At 35.6% G+C, this 18705-nt stretch overlaps 5 non-coding genes across 5 annotated transcripts; 3 read left to right on the top strand and 2 right to left on the bottom strand.

Moving 5' to 3' along the window:
- Positions 1–2256: 2256 nt before the first annotated feature.
- On the bottom strand, positions 2257–2328 carry Trnap-ugg. Its single transcript has one exon. It is a non-coding gene; the product is annotated as a tRNA-Pro (tRNA).
- A 126-nt stretch (positions 2329–2454) lies between these two features.
- Trnap-ugg lies at positions 2455–2526 on the top strand. Its single transcript has one exon. It is a non-coding gene; the product is annotated as a tRNA-Pro (tRNA).
- Positions 2527–4187: 1661 nt separating this feature from the next.
- Trnap-ugg lies at positions 4188–4259 on the top strand. The gene has a single exon. It is a non-coding gene; the product is annotated as a tRNA-Pro (tRNA).
- Positions 4260–7602: 3343 nt separating this feature from the next.
- Trnap-ugg lies at positions 7603–7674 on the bottom strand. The gene has a single exon. It is a non-coding gene; the product is annotated as a tRNA-Pro (tRNA).
- A 279-nt stretch (positions 7675–7953) lies between these two features.
- Trnap-ugg lies at positions 7954–8025 on the top strand. The gene has a single exon. It is a non-coding gene; the product is annotated as a tRNA-Pro (tRNA).
- Positions 8026–18705: the final 10680 nt, after the last annotated feature.

Here is an 18705-nt window from a genome sequence, read left to right as displayed (position 1 = left end):
CTATCATAGTTTTGAAGAGATATAGCTCTATGGTTTCGAAGTCCTTTGTGACAGAACAGGTGATGAATTTACATGATTCCCGGTGTCTTCTAACAAAACCGATTTCTGCCTTAAATTATTGATTAGCATCTCTGAAAAACTCTCATACGGAACTAAATCGATGCAATTATTGACATATCCGATATCACTTATGATATTGCACTCTTATTGCCAATTGGACGTAGTTATGCAGAAACGTTCCAACCCACTGTATGCGTAAATGCTTATATCTCAAATTAAACTTGAATTTGAGATATAAGCATTTACGCGTTTCAGTTGTATTCTTTTTTATTCTAACTAGTAAAGGTACTAGAGGTTTTATTGTTGAATTATATTGAATTTAGATAACCATATGCTAAATTTTAGGCTGTTCAATCACAATAACTCGATTTCGGGTGACTTGTGGGTTGGAACGTTTCTGCATAACTACGTCCAATTGACCATTCATAAAGAATACCAGGAAACAATCACAGTTATAGAATCAATCGATTCCGACATTTAATACACGAACGAAGTTCCTTGAGGAAGCAAACCTATGATGTTAATCATCAGTTCATCACTATTGCAATCTAGTGGCCTTTTAAAATATTCAGACGTGAGAATAAACCCAATGTAAGGTTAGAAGGAAATCTTAAATTGTAATGCAAAATCTATTCAAAATTTAGACAATCATAGGAACTATGACAATGCATCAAACAATATTACGTGATCAAAATACATTGAAAATCATTTCGTACTTTGTTTGACTGCAATGCCAAATCAAAAGAGCTTCTGAGGTTTGTAACCATTGTTGTGTAAGAATACATTTTAAAAGAAAAAAAATTGCTGTAATATTACCTAAGTTTTACTGAGTAAGACAAATCACTTTTTGGATTGACTATAAATTCAAGGATAGCGCCATAATGGAAACCAAAATCAGAAACATTCAGCTACTTAATGACATGTAAAGGTCGAATTGCATAAGAAATATTCACCATCTCATTTGACTGAGGTCAGAGTCAGTCTTTTAGGGTAGGTCCACTGAGAATCACCTAAAACCAAAGATAAGCCCCGTAAGTTATTACAGTTCACAATTCAAAAACGCAAACCAAAGGATTCCCAAATAAATGAAACGTTACAAAATCCATCGGATGTTAAACATCCAAGACCAATCCGAAGATCGACGGCCGATTCAAAAACCAAGAATAGAATGCGACGAATTTGACAAGTCACCGATTTTTTATCTCCAGAACAGATTATCTGGTCTCCTTACCCCACTCGATCAATCTTATCGAGGCAACTATGACATGCTGTTATTAAAAACGTCACAAGTAATAACATCCCACCCTCTTAAATCTGAACCTTATAACCGAGCTCCAAGGTTCATTCTTGGATGCTTGGTTCTGAATGGAGATGCAACCGCTAAGGTCGAAGTCGGTGGATCATCGCTGGATTCCAGGAAATTCGGCTCGCGTGAATACCTGCCCGTACAGGTACGACTAAACACTTCATATGTATAGACAGGGCACAAATAAATTATTTATTCTAAGATTTTGCCTAATATTGAATATTAATTTGAGTCAATCATAAAAGAATTTAATCATAATCTTATTTTAAAAGTTTTAATTAGCTACTTAAATTCTTTGTCAAAACTTGTATAAAAGTCTTATAGGTTCTTAATTATTTAACTTATCTGCTAATGATGTTTCGTAATGATATACTGAATTACGCATTATTTTGTAAAAATAAAAAATAAAGAAATGAAGTATTTTCTTTCGTACAAGATTTAAAGACTAGAGCAATAAAAGTATACAGTTTTGTTTATATCATCTCAGAACATACAGAATGAATCGCATGCCGCGTCTAAACGTTCATAGATCTACAACGATATGACTTGCTATTTGTCCACTGGCTTGTTATTGTTGACCCTACTTCTTGCCTTTAAACAAATAATCTAGAAACGTGCGAAAATAACAAAATTATTACCTACCTGCCTCGTTTTATCGGTCAAGGGTTCTTGGAAGACGGGCTTTCAAAAACATCCATCGATTAAAAATGACGAATCTGCACACCCGAAACCACCGATATTTTAATTTGTTTCTTCATAAAAGTAATGTTACCAATGGTGAGAATTGTATGGAGTTTGTAGAAATATGAATCAGTGCCAATTAAAACTAGATTTTTATGTAGTCACTATTAAATAGCCTCAGATAATAATTACTGCAAAGTTCCAAAAGAGGGCTCGTCCGGGATTTGAACCCGGGACCTCTCGCACCCAAAGCGAGAATCATACCCCTAGACCAACGAGCCGCTTGACGATCAGTCTAAACTAAATGTCAACGTCAATGCATTGTTATCGTTAGTTACACTTGAATAAACTATGAAATGACGTCACAATGTCATTAGTTATTGCTAGAAAAATAACATGTATCAAGCGGCTCGTTGGTCTAGGGGTATGATTCTCGCTTTGGGTGCGAGAGGTCCCGGGTTCAAATCCCGGACGAGCCCTCTTTTACCCCTTCATTCACCACTACACTGTAAAAAAAAATATATATAAACAATCCAGAAAATATCGGTATATGTTACCGTACATCTATTTTTTTCCTATTTGCAATACATTTCTCCTAATTCAGTTTATTACGCCTCATTCGTCGTATCTCACATACGAATTGTGTTTAAACGGAACTTTATTATTTTCCAAAGCGGAACGGGCCACAGATGTTCCGTCTCAAATAATTTCCAGATAGCACGTTATGAGTATGAACCGATACGCTCGCAATAAGAATGTACGTACTGTGTTTTACTTACTCGGAGAGAGATGGGGAGCACGCGACACGTTTGTGAGGACTTTTAGAGTGTGCGATCTTTTTTATTTTGTGGTGTTTTATTTGTTTTGCAGTAGCAAGTATGATAGGAATGAGATGACAAGGATACAAGCAGGAGCTTATTAACTATCCTTATGGTAAGCAATGAGGATAATGTCTAAGTCCAGCTATAATTTGAACAAAAAGATTAAGATTTAGTTTTTTGTTGGCCATAACGAGATCAAAGTATATCTGTATAGGTAGCAGTCAGTTCAGTAGTTACTGAATAACTGAATTTAATATCTTAAAAACATGTCTATATTCCAAATCTTTCTCTGTTTGTGAACTGGTTGGTTCAGAGCGTTCTTGTCGATTAAAAGAGTCGCCATCTAATAAGAAGACTTGAGACTAATAGGAAATTTCGTTTACAGAATCATTTTACTTTATTGATATGCAAGAAAAGAACGAATCATCTATAATTTAGAAGTATCGTAATTTAATTTTATTACACTACTAGATAACATTTTGTTCATTTAAAAGGTCTTCATTTATCTACAATCTCGACCTTTCTAGAAAAGATAAAATAAAGTATTGAATTTTTTTCCGAATCGTATCGTCGAGTTTAAAGGACGTTCGCATCCATACGTTTTATACACAAATGAATTGAATAGATACTTTTCCAACGTTTATGCTGATATTTTTCTGCAATATTTATACTTGGTAGGATAATACTTAAATGAAACAACTCGGTACCGTTATATCTGTGCAACCCCTTATAATTTGAATACCTGGAAATACAGCAGTAAAAGAAAATTGTTTTCTGTAATATGGTTCAATAACATTCTCAAATCATTTATGGACAAATGATTGAAGTTTCGATCTCAGTGGCGTGCACTTGGAGAGGCCTATGTCCAGCAGTGGACTGCGATAGGCTGATGATGATGCTGATGATGATTGAAGTTTACTGCAATTATCAGTTGTAGATTTTGATAGATCACAAATTAAACATCTTTTTGTAACGAGTATATGTATTCTTTGGATTTTGCTTCTACCTATATTACATCTGGATTGTCTAAAAGGAAAAGAAAAACAATTGAATGAAATGAATGTTGTTGATAAGTGACCATTGATTTAAATGCATAATGGCTATTTTAAATTAGGAGAAGAATAATAATCATCTATCTCATTTATTATAATCCTCCTTATGATGAGTGAAGGAGAAGCAAGATATATTGATGCAATAGTTGGCTGTAGAACATTATAATCGGTCTACAAGAACCTTGCCTAATTGCTTTTCAAAACATTACATTAATAGGTAGCAATAGTTTTAATGGTGTTATTAAACTATTCGTATTTATGCACATCGGCTCGTTGGTCTAGTGGTATGATTCTCGCTTTGGGTGCGAGAGGCCCCGGGTTCGAATCCCGGACGAGCCCTGTTTTAAGCATAACACTACCATACTGCAAATCCAATCTTAGTGACAGACTTTACATTGTTTTAACACTAAATTAAGCCCTCGTGACCAAGATCTACTTCAAGATTAACTTTCTTTTATACATTATTCTGATGGCAAATTATCATATAACCCCTACGCCATACTATACGCTTTACTGTGGGTGCTCCCGGTCCACCCGGGACTGTGGAAAGTCCAACTTTATTGACAGGAACCCACCTAGCTTTAGTGTTATAGGGTCGCGGTAACTCTTTCAAACGTCTCACAAGCCCCGCAGATTTTTTTTGGCACCATGTATTGAACATTGCTACTTACTCCCTAGAAAAACACAGCTAAGTAAATTCTTAATACTTCAAAATACACTCAAAAACGTCTCAAATAAGACCAAGGATGACAGGGCTCAATTAACATCGCTCCAAGATCTTTCGTCGATTGATCAGCAAACGTCGTCAAAGGAAATAATCTGTGTTGGGGGTGCATTAAAATATAAATATCGTCGTTAGCAAATCATTAGCCGGTACATTTTTCCTCTGAAAGATCGCTCCGTTTCCTATCAATCGGAGCAAATAGAGAACGCTAAGATGCTGCTTTGTGATCTAGTAATGCTTAGTGTTGCTTACTTTCTTTGTTATATTCGTCATGTTGTCTATAAAGGAAAGTAAGCTAAATAGAATTATTTATTTATGCAATTAAAGTGAGTCTTCATTCTTGTTGTCTTATTGAATTTTTGAATTTTATTGTAACCTGAAATTACTATTGTCGAGGTTGACAGCTACCTGTAAATACGTGTATCAGTTATTTTAATATTAACATAGCTTTTGAGCTGGATGCAAGAAGCCGAAAATCGATCTCAGTGGCGTGCACTTGGAGAGGCCTATGTCCAGCAGTGGACTGCGATAGGCTGATGATGATGATGATGATGATAGCTTTTGTAGTACTAATCGCCAGTAAGCGCCATTTTAGCGCTCGCCTTATAACGATCAAATCTTAGGGGTGATAGCTCCTCTAATATAAGTCGTGTTTACGAAATTATCATAACATAATAATATTCTGTGATATTATGTTTCTTAAATAAAGATAATAAGTAACGATACAATATAAAAACTAAGTATAATGTTTCAATTCAAACTCGTTTTAAATGAGCTTAAACCATTTGGTTTTATTTCTAAAATTAGCTAATTTCTGTCCTGGGATGTATGCAACAAATAAGAAAACATAGGTTAGTACACAAAACAACGCAATTCTTATTAGTGAGAAGAAAAATGGAATCGACATCAATCCTTCAAATACCGTTAAGTTTTTCCAATATCAACTACACACACATGCAAACGTATTAAAAATGAAAACCTCTTTGTACCATAAAGTAACAATATTAGAAGGTAGCAACCCTGGCCAGTGTTGTTCATTTAGTCAACTGCAAGTCCCTATCCCTATGCAGTTTTATTGCGATTAATATACCGACTCACACGCACTCACACGCACTCACACTCACACTTTAAGAAAGGATGTCAATTGGATATAAATAATTATAGACCCGTCACCTTAATTCCCATATTGTCTAAAATCTTTGAAAAAGTTATGCATCGCAGATTAAATGATTTTTTCAATAAATTTAATGTAATCAATGAGGAACAAAACGGGTTTCAGAAAGGAAAATCAACTACATTGGCAGCATACTCATTAGTTAGATCTATTACTGAGAATATAGATAATAAACGAACAGTCACTGTAGTTTTCCTAGACATGAGCAAAGCGTTTGATCTTGTAAACCATGAGAAACTGCTGACAAAATGTGAACAATATGGAATTCGGGGTCCAGCTCTGGAATGGCTTCGAAGTTACTTAAATAATAGAAAGCAGTGCGTAGAAATTATAAATATGAATAAAAATTTCGTCTTGACCACTTACAAATCTAAATTCAAGGTAAATATAGCAGGAGTTCCCCAAGGTAGCATTTTAGGGCCTCTCCTGTTTCTGTTGTATATTAACGATATACCTAATGTTACCCAACATAAATGCGTACTGTTTGCAGACGACATTTCAATTGTTATACCAGATGATGGGAAAGATAATCACACTGAAACAGTACTTACTACTTTACATAAGATTTTTGATTGGCTAAATGCTAATAATTTACAAATAAATCTGTCAAAAACGAATTTCATACAATTTTCTAATTATAAGCAAGTGACACAAAAAATCAATTTAGAGTTCAATGGTGATCAGTTAACAAAAAAATGCAGTGCTAAATTTTTAGGATTAATTCTGGACCAAAACTGTAATTGGAAATTGCATATTGATACTGTCTGTAAAAAACTTAATAGATTTGTATATGCCCTGAAGAAACTAAGACAATGCGCTGATTCTCACACTGCCCTTACCGCATATTATGGATATGTTCAATCTATTCTAAGGTATGGTTTGGTTCTCTGGGGTAACTCTACAGACATAAACAAAGTTTTTGTTGTACAAAAAAAGTGTATTCGTGCTATTTGCGGTGTTGGCCCGCTCGAATCTTGTAGACCTCTTTTCAAAAAACTACGTGTAATGACTCTAATATCCTTATATATAGCTGAGATAGGTATGTTTGTTAGAAACCATCCTCACCTTTATCCCAAAGTTAGTGATGATTGTAAATTTAGGCAGAGAGATCCTACTAAATTAAGAATGGAAAGATGTAGAAGTACCTTACATAAGAAAAATAGTCGAATGATGGTAATTAACATATATAATAAAATTCCTAGAGAAATTAGAGAGCTACCTAAAGTAAAATTTAAAAAGAAGTTAAAAGCTTGGCTTATTGAAGGGTGCTTCTACACAATAGAAGAATACATTAATTATAGAAATTAGCTTTTATATATAAGCGTTATAGTTTTAAGCATGATTTATGTTATAATTTTCGCATGCCTACTGAAGGCGAGATATGTTGTGACTTTTTTTGTTTTTACCACCTTTTGTGTAAACCATATCTCGGCGAATAAATATTTTCATTTCATTTCATTTCATTTCATTTCATTCATTTCATTTCATTTCATTTCATTTCACAGCGTAGGGACGCAGATAACTTAATAATATAAGCACTTCGCTCAATGGGACTGCGATCCCTTAGTGTTATTGATCACAAGCTGTTCATTTAGGAAAATACAAAAGTTTCTATATAGATTTATATTTAAATAATCTAATTGGAATAAAAACTAATTGTAGTGGATACTCTTATTTGAATGCCATACTACTATATTATTGCAAATGATATCGTAACATACAGGCTTCGCAGCTCGATAAATCTTGCATAATAGAGTATAGGACAGAAGGAGTGGCGCAAAACAGGGCTCGTCCGGGATTTGAACCCGGGACCTCTCGCACCCAAAGCGAGAATCATACCCCTAGACCAACGAGCCGCTTGTTGCTGACACTTATTTCTAACGGTCAGTTTTTTCATCAAAAGTTAAAGTTAAAGTAATGTCTAAAGTTAAAGTAACGGTCAAATTTGTTTTTTCAAGGCTAAAGTGACAGCAAAATTCATAGAAAAATTGAATTTAACCGTTACTTTAACTTTAGACATTACTTTGACTTTTACTTTGGCTTTAACTTTTGATGAAGAAACTGGCTGTAAGTCATTCTATGGTCTGTAGCTTAATAAGTGACGTCACAAATAGTATGACATATTAATCACAAGCGGCTCGTTGGTCTAGTGGTATGAGTCTCGCTTTGGGTGCGAGAGGTCCCGGGTTCAAATCCCAGACGAGCCCTGTTTTGTGGGGGCCAATCTATTTACTTTCCACAATTGTAATCCCCACCAGTCCGAAAATTTATAACCGCAAGTTTAAAACGTTTCGCAAAGTCGTCGGACATTTGAATGTTTTAACATTAACTTAGGGGGTACTTCGTTTTGTTCGAGGGAACTGGAATCATCTTAATGCCGGTAATTATACGGATTCAGCGAATTACTCGGTCATAAGTAAACAAACGGAATGCCCTATTTACAATCGTAAATTTTGGAGACAACTCCGAGCAAGGAACAAAAACAAGCGAAGATACTGCACCTCCGCTTTGAATAGAATTGTTGTAAGTATTTGTTTTGTTTTCTGGCAAAATTACAAAACAAATATTTTCACTATTAGAGTCAAGAAAATTTGCCTGCAAATACATGTCTTATCATATGGTGGCTTGGCTCAATACTAAAGTTTAAATATACCAGAAGTAGGTAAGTACCTATATCAATGCAAAATGGAGTAGGTACCAACGTTTTCAAACAATCGAAATGAAACAGCACCTCATTTCAATATAATTCAATAAAAAACTGACTAACAAAAGAAAATCTCGTTATGAATATTTCATTACTTTTCTAAGCACTAAGATTTATAGATTGTTGACATTAAAAATTGTAATTAAAAATAACATCAATCAGGGGATGACGGGTGCGTACTCTCACAATGGTATCTAAGCCTCGTCATTTTGGTGGCTTTTGGAAGAAAAGCGCTGGGAAAAAAGTTTCTAGCGGCCGGGAATAATGGAATAATGACGACTAGGCGGCTAGGCATTGTTAGGTACAATAATAAAAACAAGTGAGATATCACTAGGATGGAGTTCCGACCGCCAGATTTTTTGACTGACTAATGAAATATCTTCCTCCAGTGGATATTGCTTTTTTATCGTCCCTGCATTAGAATAGAAGTAACTGTCAAAATTAGGCTTACTCCAAGATATTATAACCCCAATATCGTTATTGTAAGTGTATGAACTAGGGAATTATCTGCCAACTAGAACCAGCTACAATAATACTATCATCCGAAGGCTCAAGGGCCCAAAATAATATTGGAAACACATAACTTGTGTGGGATGGTAATAACATACTAAGCCATTTGTTTTCCTTCTACGAAAAAATACTACAAAAAATTGACTGAAAAATTAGATAAGTGTGTACTTTTACCTGTATATCAAGTGTTTAGTTGGAAACACAAATAATAACTCTTACTTCAGATTAATAGAAAATTATATACCTACAAACTAGTTTTTTGAGATATAAGATTTTTTGATCGAAAATCCTTAAAATTAACTGCGTGGTCTTAAATTCCCCTTAAGTCTAAAACTACCCCCACAATCATATCCTACTCTATCATAACACAGATGAAAGTACATAAACGCCATTTACTCTCAAAAATCCTAGCACTTTATACGAAGTCACAATACATAGTATTACAAGACGACATCGCGATTTTGTCGCATTTAATTAATAAGAGGAACAAGGCAACTTAAACATAAACAGATCAAGTATCTAGCGTGAGCTGTACAATTTCGTCGTATTTACAGGAGCAGCAGTGACGTAAGCCTGAGAACTGGGAAATGTGGAAAATGAATAGCGATTTTAGACTGATTTTATTTATTTAAGCACACCAACAACTTATTTACAAATACTTTCACATATATAAGTTTACAATTGTAATAAGTCCTGCGTAAATATGTTAATTACAGGTGCGCACAACGTTCAAATTAAAAATAACTTAAATTAAACTAAACCAAACTATGCATAACAAAAATAATAATAAAAAAAAGAAGAAGAATCGATAGAGGTAAATGACAAGGTACTATTCAAATTGGTCAATTTTGTAAACGTAGTGTCTTTTGGCTCGATTCTGTCCTCATAATGAAAGTTTATACACATAATGCTTTAATCACGTGAATCTGATATCTGAAAATCTGCAACATTGTTCTTTTTGCAATAATAGATTAGTCTCCATACCACATTTCCATCGCAATGAGATTTTCTATCGAAATGCAGTATCCTAAAGAATCATATGTGCTAAGTAAGATATTAGGGTAAATCAGTTGCCCTGCCTGTCACTCGTTGAGCCTACAAACTCATCTCACCACAGAGTTTGATTATGATTATGAGCTATCTTCTTCCAACTCCCTCACAACACACTTTCCACTTGAACACCCGAAAAAAATTACATCCCATCCCAGGTTTTCAACCCGCTTTTCTCACCACCAAGTGGTGACCACGACGGCTGTGTAGCTTGCGAGCTAAATGGCTGGCGCTCCGTCCCGAGGCCGGCTAATGAAATAAGATCCCGGCTCCGAGCTAAGGAATGGTGGAATTAAAACTACATAAATGAGCGGCCGAGACTTCAAATGGGAAATTTTACAGCGCCACAGTAAATTGTATACTTTGATACAATTGTTGTGACGTTTACATTTTTGTAGTCGCTTGATAAATAATGAGGATTTTGTGGAAATTCGAAATTAAAATACTTCTATTTATTTCAATTAGACCAGAGCAGAGTCAGCTGCAGGAGTTAGCTGTATCCTATTATGTCGAAAGTCGAACCAAAATACCTATACCTATAGGGACTGGGGCAGCAAAAGCTAGACAGAGTCATTATAACTTCCCCTTCTTTATTTTCTTAAAAGTATTGGCCAACTGTAATAAAACATGGCTCGTCCGGGATTTGAACCCGGGACCTCTCACACCCAAAGCGAGAATCATTCTTGCTGTAACTTATCTATTTGTTAGTTTTCTAGTTATAATAATGACATCGTGTGGTCACGAAATAGTTTAGTTTGCACAAGTGTAAACTATTAACTAACGAGGTATTATTTTAACATTCAGACCAGAACTTTCTGTTACTGTACGACAAATGCAAAGAAAACTAGGCATTGCACAAGTTCAAGCATTTTTTTTTATTAAGAAAAATATAAAAATTGAGACCGAATAACTTCATTACATTCAGCTCCAAATAAAATTGACGATACGCAAAAATGTTATATTACCAAAAAAATCACACTGAACTTCAAACATTTTTGATAATAACTATAAAAAGGTACCACAAACGAATATTGATATCTTTGAGCGATACCTTAGGTGCCTACAATAAAAAGAAATAATTATCATTGTGGAGTTTCCTTCCTGGAACTTCAGATGAAAGTGAGGGCTTAAGAAGCCTTTGAAAGAAGTCATCTGCCTCTTGATTGATGGCAGTGCGCAGATTTATCATGTTAATTCAACGCCATTACGAAAAACTTCCTAATGAAGCGATCATTTTCGTATATATTTTGAGAAATAAAGTAGTAGTTTTTTTTTGTAGGATAGATATTTTTTTTGTATATCTAGGAAAATACATTGAAGAAATAGTTGGTAATATTTTTTTGGATTCGTACTAATAATAATGTAATATAGCTGTTGATGTTAATAAGAAATTCTATTTAGTATTTACCTAATTTACATCTGAAAAGAAATTACTAGTATACAAATACATCAAATATGTAAGTTCTATATACAGGGTTACTGGTAAGTAGACCGCATCCTTTAATGAGGTGATAGTATAGGTCAATACGGACAAATTTGACCATGGGATACACTTGGCAAAAGTTAACTATTTGTCCGTGTATTTGTTGTGTTGTATTGACCTATACTATCACCTCCTGAAAGGATGCGGTCTACTTACCAGTAACCCTGTATATGTAAAAATGTGTTATGTAAGTTGTAATCTCAACTTTACCTCTATTTATTGTTCAAGATTCAGGAACCATAGGTTAAATTTTTGCCTTTCAAGCAAACTTGACCCTCATTTAATTTTACAAACCTCTTTAATATTCATCTTTATCTTCAATATATTTTTACCTATCTTTGTGTAAACTCAACATGTATCAGGTAACAGATTTCCAGCCACATAGGTCGTACATCTCCGCCAATCCTTGGCACAATATGGCAGGCAGCGGGCAAGTTCACAATGGACTGTCACGCGTTTAGCTGTCAATACAGCTTTGTGTACCACTAGATTGTACTACGGAGAGATATGGCTAACTGGCGTATCTCCACGTAGTGGTTACTGAATGGGGATATTTTGTGTCCAGTCATAAACCTGTCGAAAAAGACAATACTAGAAGGAGCGCGTGATATTAATCAATTTTACATTAACCAGGTACATAGTTATCCTACTAATATTATAAATGTGAAAGTTTGTGAGAATGTATGGATGTATCTTTGTTATTCTTTCACGCAAAAACGGCTGGACCGATTTGGTTGAAATTTGATATGTAGATAGGAGATACCCTGGATTAACACATAGGCTACTTTTTATAATCACACCACGCTGGCGAAGCCGCCGGCGGAAGCTAGTAGTAATAATAATTTTACCACTGCACTTTTACAAAAATCAAAACGAAAGAAAACATACCCTCCTACCATAACTCTTAGTAGGTTTCATGTAGGTACTTCTTTACTTTTTGCTTAAGGTGTATAACACAAAGTTGCATTCTCACTAGGTATCTATTTGGATTTCGGAGGCAAATCACATTAGAGAAAAAGGACGACTATTGCCACTGTGGAAAAGTAAATCAATATTGAGCTGATTCAGTATATCTGTTCCAAAGTATAAGTTCAGTACAAGTAAACAAACGATCCGACGAAGCGAAACATTGTCAGCCAAATTACATCAAGGAACCTAATGAACAGGTAGACGATACACGTTACTACTCCAGGCAACCGTCGCAAAAACTCCATAAATAACATTATTAGCGGTACAGTCGCGTATTATTGAATCAACATCAACCCTCGCCCACCTAACAATTACTTGGTGCCTTGCCTTCAAATCATTTTAACCCTTGCCCGGCCGAGATAAGTTTATTTTGAGCCGGTTGAGTGCCGTTGTTCGTCATTCGTTTAAGTGCTTCTTTTGTGACGACATTCCAGTGCGCTTCTCTCAATTAACCCGGTGGAAGCTCAAAAATTAAGTTAAATACTCCGACTTTGCTGGCGGTGTTTACTTATTGGCAATCGACGTGGTAGCAATAACTTCGTAAATTAAAACTCTGCTGGGACTAATGTGCTCTCCAAGTTTTAAAGCAGCGCGACGGCGGAACATCTGCATTAGCTATAGGCTTTACACGAAAAATCTTTTTCAGAATTGAGTAAAATTAGGTACTTATTGTTTTACTCCAAAAGCAAAAAAATCAATGTTGACAATGTTTGTTCAAGATAAAAAATAACAATGTAGACAAATGTAAACACAAAAATATACTTATAAACTACCTGTATAAAAGAAAAGTGTTAAAATTATCAGTAGCAAACCAAACAAACGACACAATTCTAATTTCACACCCTCATACAAGTATAAACACATTTTCCAACAACAATTTCGCATCATACCTACATGTCAAACGTACTTACACCTCGTATGTTGTAACACCGTGTCTAAGTTGTAAAACTAATGCTGCCGAGTAAACTTGGCTTACCGACACTATAAGTAGCCACATATTTCATACAGGCTCAGCTACCTGCGCCTAAAACAATCAAACAGCCACTTAAACAACGTGAACAAACAACTACGAGTTACAAACACGCTTAGGTTTAACTAAATACCAAGTTCGGCTTAAGTAAGATAAGTTGGCGCGGATATGCCATGTTGTTGTGCTTAAGCGTACGTGGAATGTAACTAAGTGATTATTTTTATACGTTTTCGGGTTTAGTTCATGATTAATGCGAGTGGTTTTTAATTATTGTGTCCTTTACTTTCAAGTTTATTTTCCCCGTATCGCACAGGTCTTTTGCTCACCTTCTTACATTGCAAACCACACGTTGATCTGAAACACATCAAATGATTGTCAATTTATTTAGCTGGCATTAAACTGATTAATTGTAACTTACATAATGGATTCCCACCGCATAAAAGTATGAGTTGAGTAAAATACACAATAAAGTATGAGTTTGAAATTAAATATTTGAATAAGCATGTTTCTATTTTTATAACGAAGAAGAGGCCCTTGCAGATTACTTTGTGTAAACAAGCACGAAACAGTAGGTAATCTGCGTGAACCATGCAATTTGACGGTTGGTGTATAAATTCACAGTTGTAGCGTAACAAACATCTTCATCCGTAAATTATGCGATGGCACTCGACTAATCCGCGGAATAAATTAATAGTACATTAAGCATCAATCCGGAATTCGCATTAATAAGTTTATACAGAACACCGGGCGATTCGTGTTCAGCGGAGCCACCCCAGCCGCCCGCAATTTATTTAAGAATGTTATGTAAATTTGAACACAAGTCTTTGATCGTCCGCATCAAAAGTCCAAGCAAAAAACTTCCACTAGAGCGGAGAAAAAACGAGAGGAGCTTAAGAAAAATAATGATTTAATCTTACTTTTCGCTGTCTCGCATATAAAAGCGTCGTGGCGGGGTGGCGTGGGCGGAGGGCGCGAGAATCGGTTTTAATCTTTGCTTTGTAAAGGTGATTATGAAGGATTATAGGTTTGCAAGTATGGCTGAAATTTCGCGGCTGAAGAGGCGGCCCCTTCGACTCATTTATGGCATATTTTTTGGGCCGCAGGTGGGGTTGCGGTCGCCCCCCCTGGATACTTTACAACTTTTCCTTATTCTAGAGCCGTTCAAAGGAAAGGCTTTATTACGTTTTGTTTTGTCTTCGCCGATTGACGTTTGTAGTGTTTCTTTTGGATGAGCTGTGGTCTCGATTTACGTGGCCACAATTTTGGAAAACTGTGTAAGAGGTTTTCAGAATAAAAGTAAATGCGCATTATTTAGATTATTTACATTTTCAAAAAAAAACAAACTAGACAGTAAACTGTAAAAGTTGTTAAAGTTGTCAAATATTTATTACAATAATTACGATGTCACTTTGATTTTTATATGAACGTACTTACTAATACAAATCGGTAAATGCCTTCTATAAATTAAAATTAATTTAATTTACTTTTGCTTGCTTTTAGCACCAACAAAAAGTTCAGTATAATAAGTAGGTATGTACAGCCACACTTGAGAGCGTTTCCATTCGTTAGATCCGAGGCAGCCAACCGCGACAGCGTGCAGTTTTGTCATTTTTCATTACGTGACCAGATCAGGTTTGTCATTTGAAGCGACGGCGATCTCCACCGGTATAGCCTTTAGCCATCGCTTCATAAACCAACACAACTTTCAACTTATCTTCCAATGCAATTTACGTCTAATTACGAAAGAGATAGGGTGTAAATTTCCCTTTGTACAACTACAGTTAAGATCTTTCCATTCGGAGCGAATGATTGAGTAAAGCTTCTCTTGTTAGATGAAGAGTGGTGCCTGTGTAAGACTTGGACTGTTACTATGAATACGTAAACGTTGGATGAAGCCACGTCTAGATGCAAAGTCTTTTAATTTACAGTATTTTCTACTGAGCAACATTTCATGCGAACTTCGTAACGCTACGCCGCTACGAGTGTTCACTGAGTTCGTAGCAACGTATCGCGAATTGAGTTTTTAAATATTTTCATGCTTGTATTGAAAATACTTTTGTGTTACGTTTTCTGATAAATAGAGATAAATGTGTTCTTCTCTTTTCGCAGATGATTCGATGAAATTAATACAATTACCCTAAAGAAATATGGCATAAGTAGACGGATACTTATGTAACGGCTGACTTAATTATATTGCTTGATCTCGGCGGGGCGGGGGCGGGGGGCGTCTCATCTCAATCGCAAATCGGCCATCTTGCGCCCCCGAGATCGCCGCCCGCACCCCCGCCACCCCCTCGTCCATTATACTTTTTAAGCTCCAATCTCGTTCATTTAAACGGTTGGCTTTAGATGGCAATCGCATTTTTCCACTGCAGGTCACGTCTCGACCCGTCTCCCGACTCGAGGGCTTAAATCAACAAAAGAAAATAATAAGATTCGTTCAAATTAAAAGTGTAATGTCGCGAAAGTGCGCGGCGCGGGCGACGCCTAATCCCACCACTGCTCTTCATTAGACGGGCGCCGCTAAGGCCTCGGGAAACGCTTAAAAACGTCGCCAAGAATTTTTCTTTATTCATAACGGAGATTAAGAGAAATGCAAATGAAGCGAGGCGTCGGGGGCTACTTAGCTGTGTCAACAACGTTTCGAGAACTCCGCGGTGTGTCGGCATATTTTTTTCCGATTCAGCGGCCGTGGCACGTGCCTTGTGTTGTTGTCTTTGGATCCATGTATGAAGGAAAATATTGATCAAACAAGAATTTAATAAAATACTTAAACATTGTCTAATTAAAATAATCCAAACGAACGATATCTTAGCAGCCACATTTCAACCTGGTACGCATCAAAAAGACTATCGATCATTTCAGGCTACTCCAACAAATCTTGAAATCTAAACCATTGAGAAAATACAACTTAAAGCGGAGCATCTTATTGAAACAAAAGACATCGATTATAATAGCTTGAAGAAAGTGGCTATTGTAAGGAATCGAGTAATTTCGTCGATGGCGGGTGGTATCGATCGGGTGGCTCATTTATTTGTTCATCCGGCCTCAACGTTTATGCTGGTCGCAACTCTTTCGCGGCCGCGGACTTAGTGCTCTAGTGATGTGATGAATCATCGCGTTTTTGAAATTTTATCGATGTTTTTCTCCTAGTCAATTTGGAATTTTACGTACATATTTATTATTTAGTAGATATCCTCGTCGCATTTAGCAGTTGCACACGTTTAAGCAATTTTATCATTCATTAGTAAAAAAAAATACTGGTGCATAATTATACTTAAAAATAAAAAAGTCATCTATTTCTGAAAGCAATATGAAATGATTAAAAATATTATTTTACTCATCGCTTGGATATCTATGATACCGGGGACTTATACTAATAACACGTAAGGAAATAATGTCTCCTAGACATGAACTTACTGGTATATTGTACAAAGCAGATGTCTGAAACATTTTCCTGCACTGACCTTTAAACTTGCGTGGGTTCATAAATAAGCTAAGTCAAGTTTCCTTTGAGTTGCGTGGCGGAAGATACACAATATTGAGTCACTGTTTTCCTAAAGCTTAAAACGAATAAGTTCTTTACTATAGTGTGGTAGTTTTAGACAGGGATCTGAAAACGGCGATCATGAAAATATTTTTTTAGTTTCAATCAAAGGTACATTTTTTCAAAATTTCTTTTTTTTTCTCCATACTATCTGCCTGTACCTAGAAATATAAGTTTTATTTTAAAAGGGTGTTAAGTTCTTTTCGTTAGCTGGTTAAATATATTTACTTTCAACTGCTCACAGACACATAATAAGGTTAGCAAATACATCGATAAAAGCAGGCACATCCCTATAACCCGCTCACCATCGCAGTGTATTTTTATTCGGAATTTATATCTCGCTTCGAATCCCACATTATTGTCTCCCAGCATTTATTTTGTGATGGGCATTAAAACAAACCCCTTTTTCTTGGAGACGATTTCATTTTAGCTGGGTTTAGGTAATTTAGAGCCCGTCTTTAGAGGTCCGATATTACGAACAGCGGTGAGTGGAATAATTAATTTAGTCTATTATTATTCCCTTTTCTCCAAAGATAACGTTGGATATAAAACGTAGCGATCTAAAATTAATAGGTTGGGTTATTTTTGAATTTTATAGGTCAGGCTTTGGCTTATAGTTGAGATGCGTAGGTGAGTATTTTTTTTAGACTTTCATAACTAAATTGAGTTGGTTCGCTAATTGTATAACTTTATTGAGAATACGATAAATATTTAGCAACAGAGTATAGCAAAGGGTATGCAAAGGATTCAGGACATAGAAAAATATCAAAAAGTCAGCAGAAATCCTCAAACTTCTTTCCGCCTAGAGAAAGACTAAGTACCTACCTAAAATTCGTACACTAGAGTGCGTTGGCTATGAAATTGGCTCATTAAACTCATCGGTCAAGGTTAAGATTGCACAAGAGGCTGTCTCTAGAGGGATTAGGGCTATTGACATTAGAAATACTAGCTCCTTTGACCAGTACCTACTGCTATGGATAACTGTATGTATGATAAATGCTGATTTTCACGACGGACCAATATTAATATTAATATATACCAATGTTAATATTTTTCAAAAAAAATTGGGAAAGGCCACTTTTTGTTTGACAAAGGTCTTTGAGTGATAACCTTGGAAAGGCATTTTTTTTAAGTTCCTATGACGAAAACATCCCAAAGAACATCTGATACCTTTTTGCTTCGATATCCATAGAACACGAGAACACGTACGTAGCGTATGATCCCGTAATCATTGTAAGCTGTTAACAAAACTATTTTTTTATGAAGCAACCTTATTATCGCTGATTTCCAATTTCCAAATAATATCTATAGCACTATTCATAACAAAAAGGGCTGTTAGCAGACAGTAATTAAGCTAAAACACGTAATATTTTTTGTGTGTGAAGCTCTCGTGAAATCAAAGCGGCGTCCAGTTTTGTTTGCACACTCGTTCATATCCCGACCACTGAAATCGCCTGCATATCCCTCGCATATGATAGTGTGGAGACTACTTTTATAATTTATCTCCATTAAATATCGTGTTTCCACACAACTAACAACACATAACCATGTGTAGACCAAGCTGTTTTTCTTACCCCGTAAAGATACCCCTACAGAATTCATTATTTTCACCTTATTAACTCTATCTACTTATTTATGTGAAACAAGCAATGAC

The sequence above is a fragment of the Helicoverpa zea genome, chromosome 1 (assembly GCF_022581195.2).
Source record: "Helicoverpa zea isolate HzStark_Cry1AcR chromosome 1, ilHelZeax1.1, whole genome shotgun sequence".
NCBI classification, from domain to species: Eukaryota; Metazoa; Arthropoda; class Insecta; order Lepidoptera; family Noctuidae; genus Helicoverpa; species Helicoverpa zea.
Note: the sequence above shows the minus strand (reverse complement) of the source record. Positions and strands in the feature narration are given on the sequence as shown.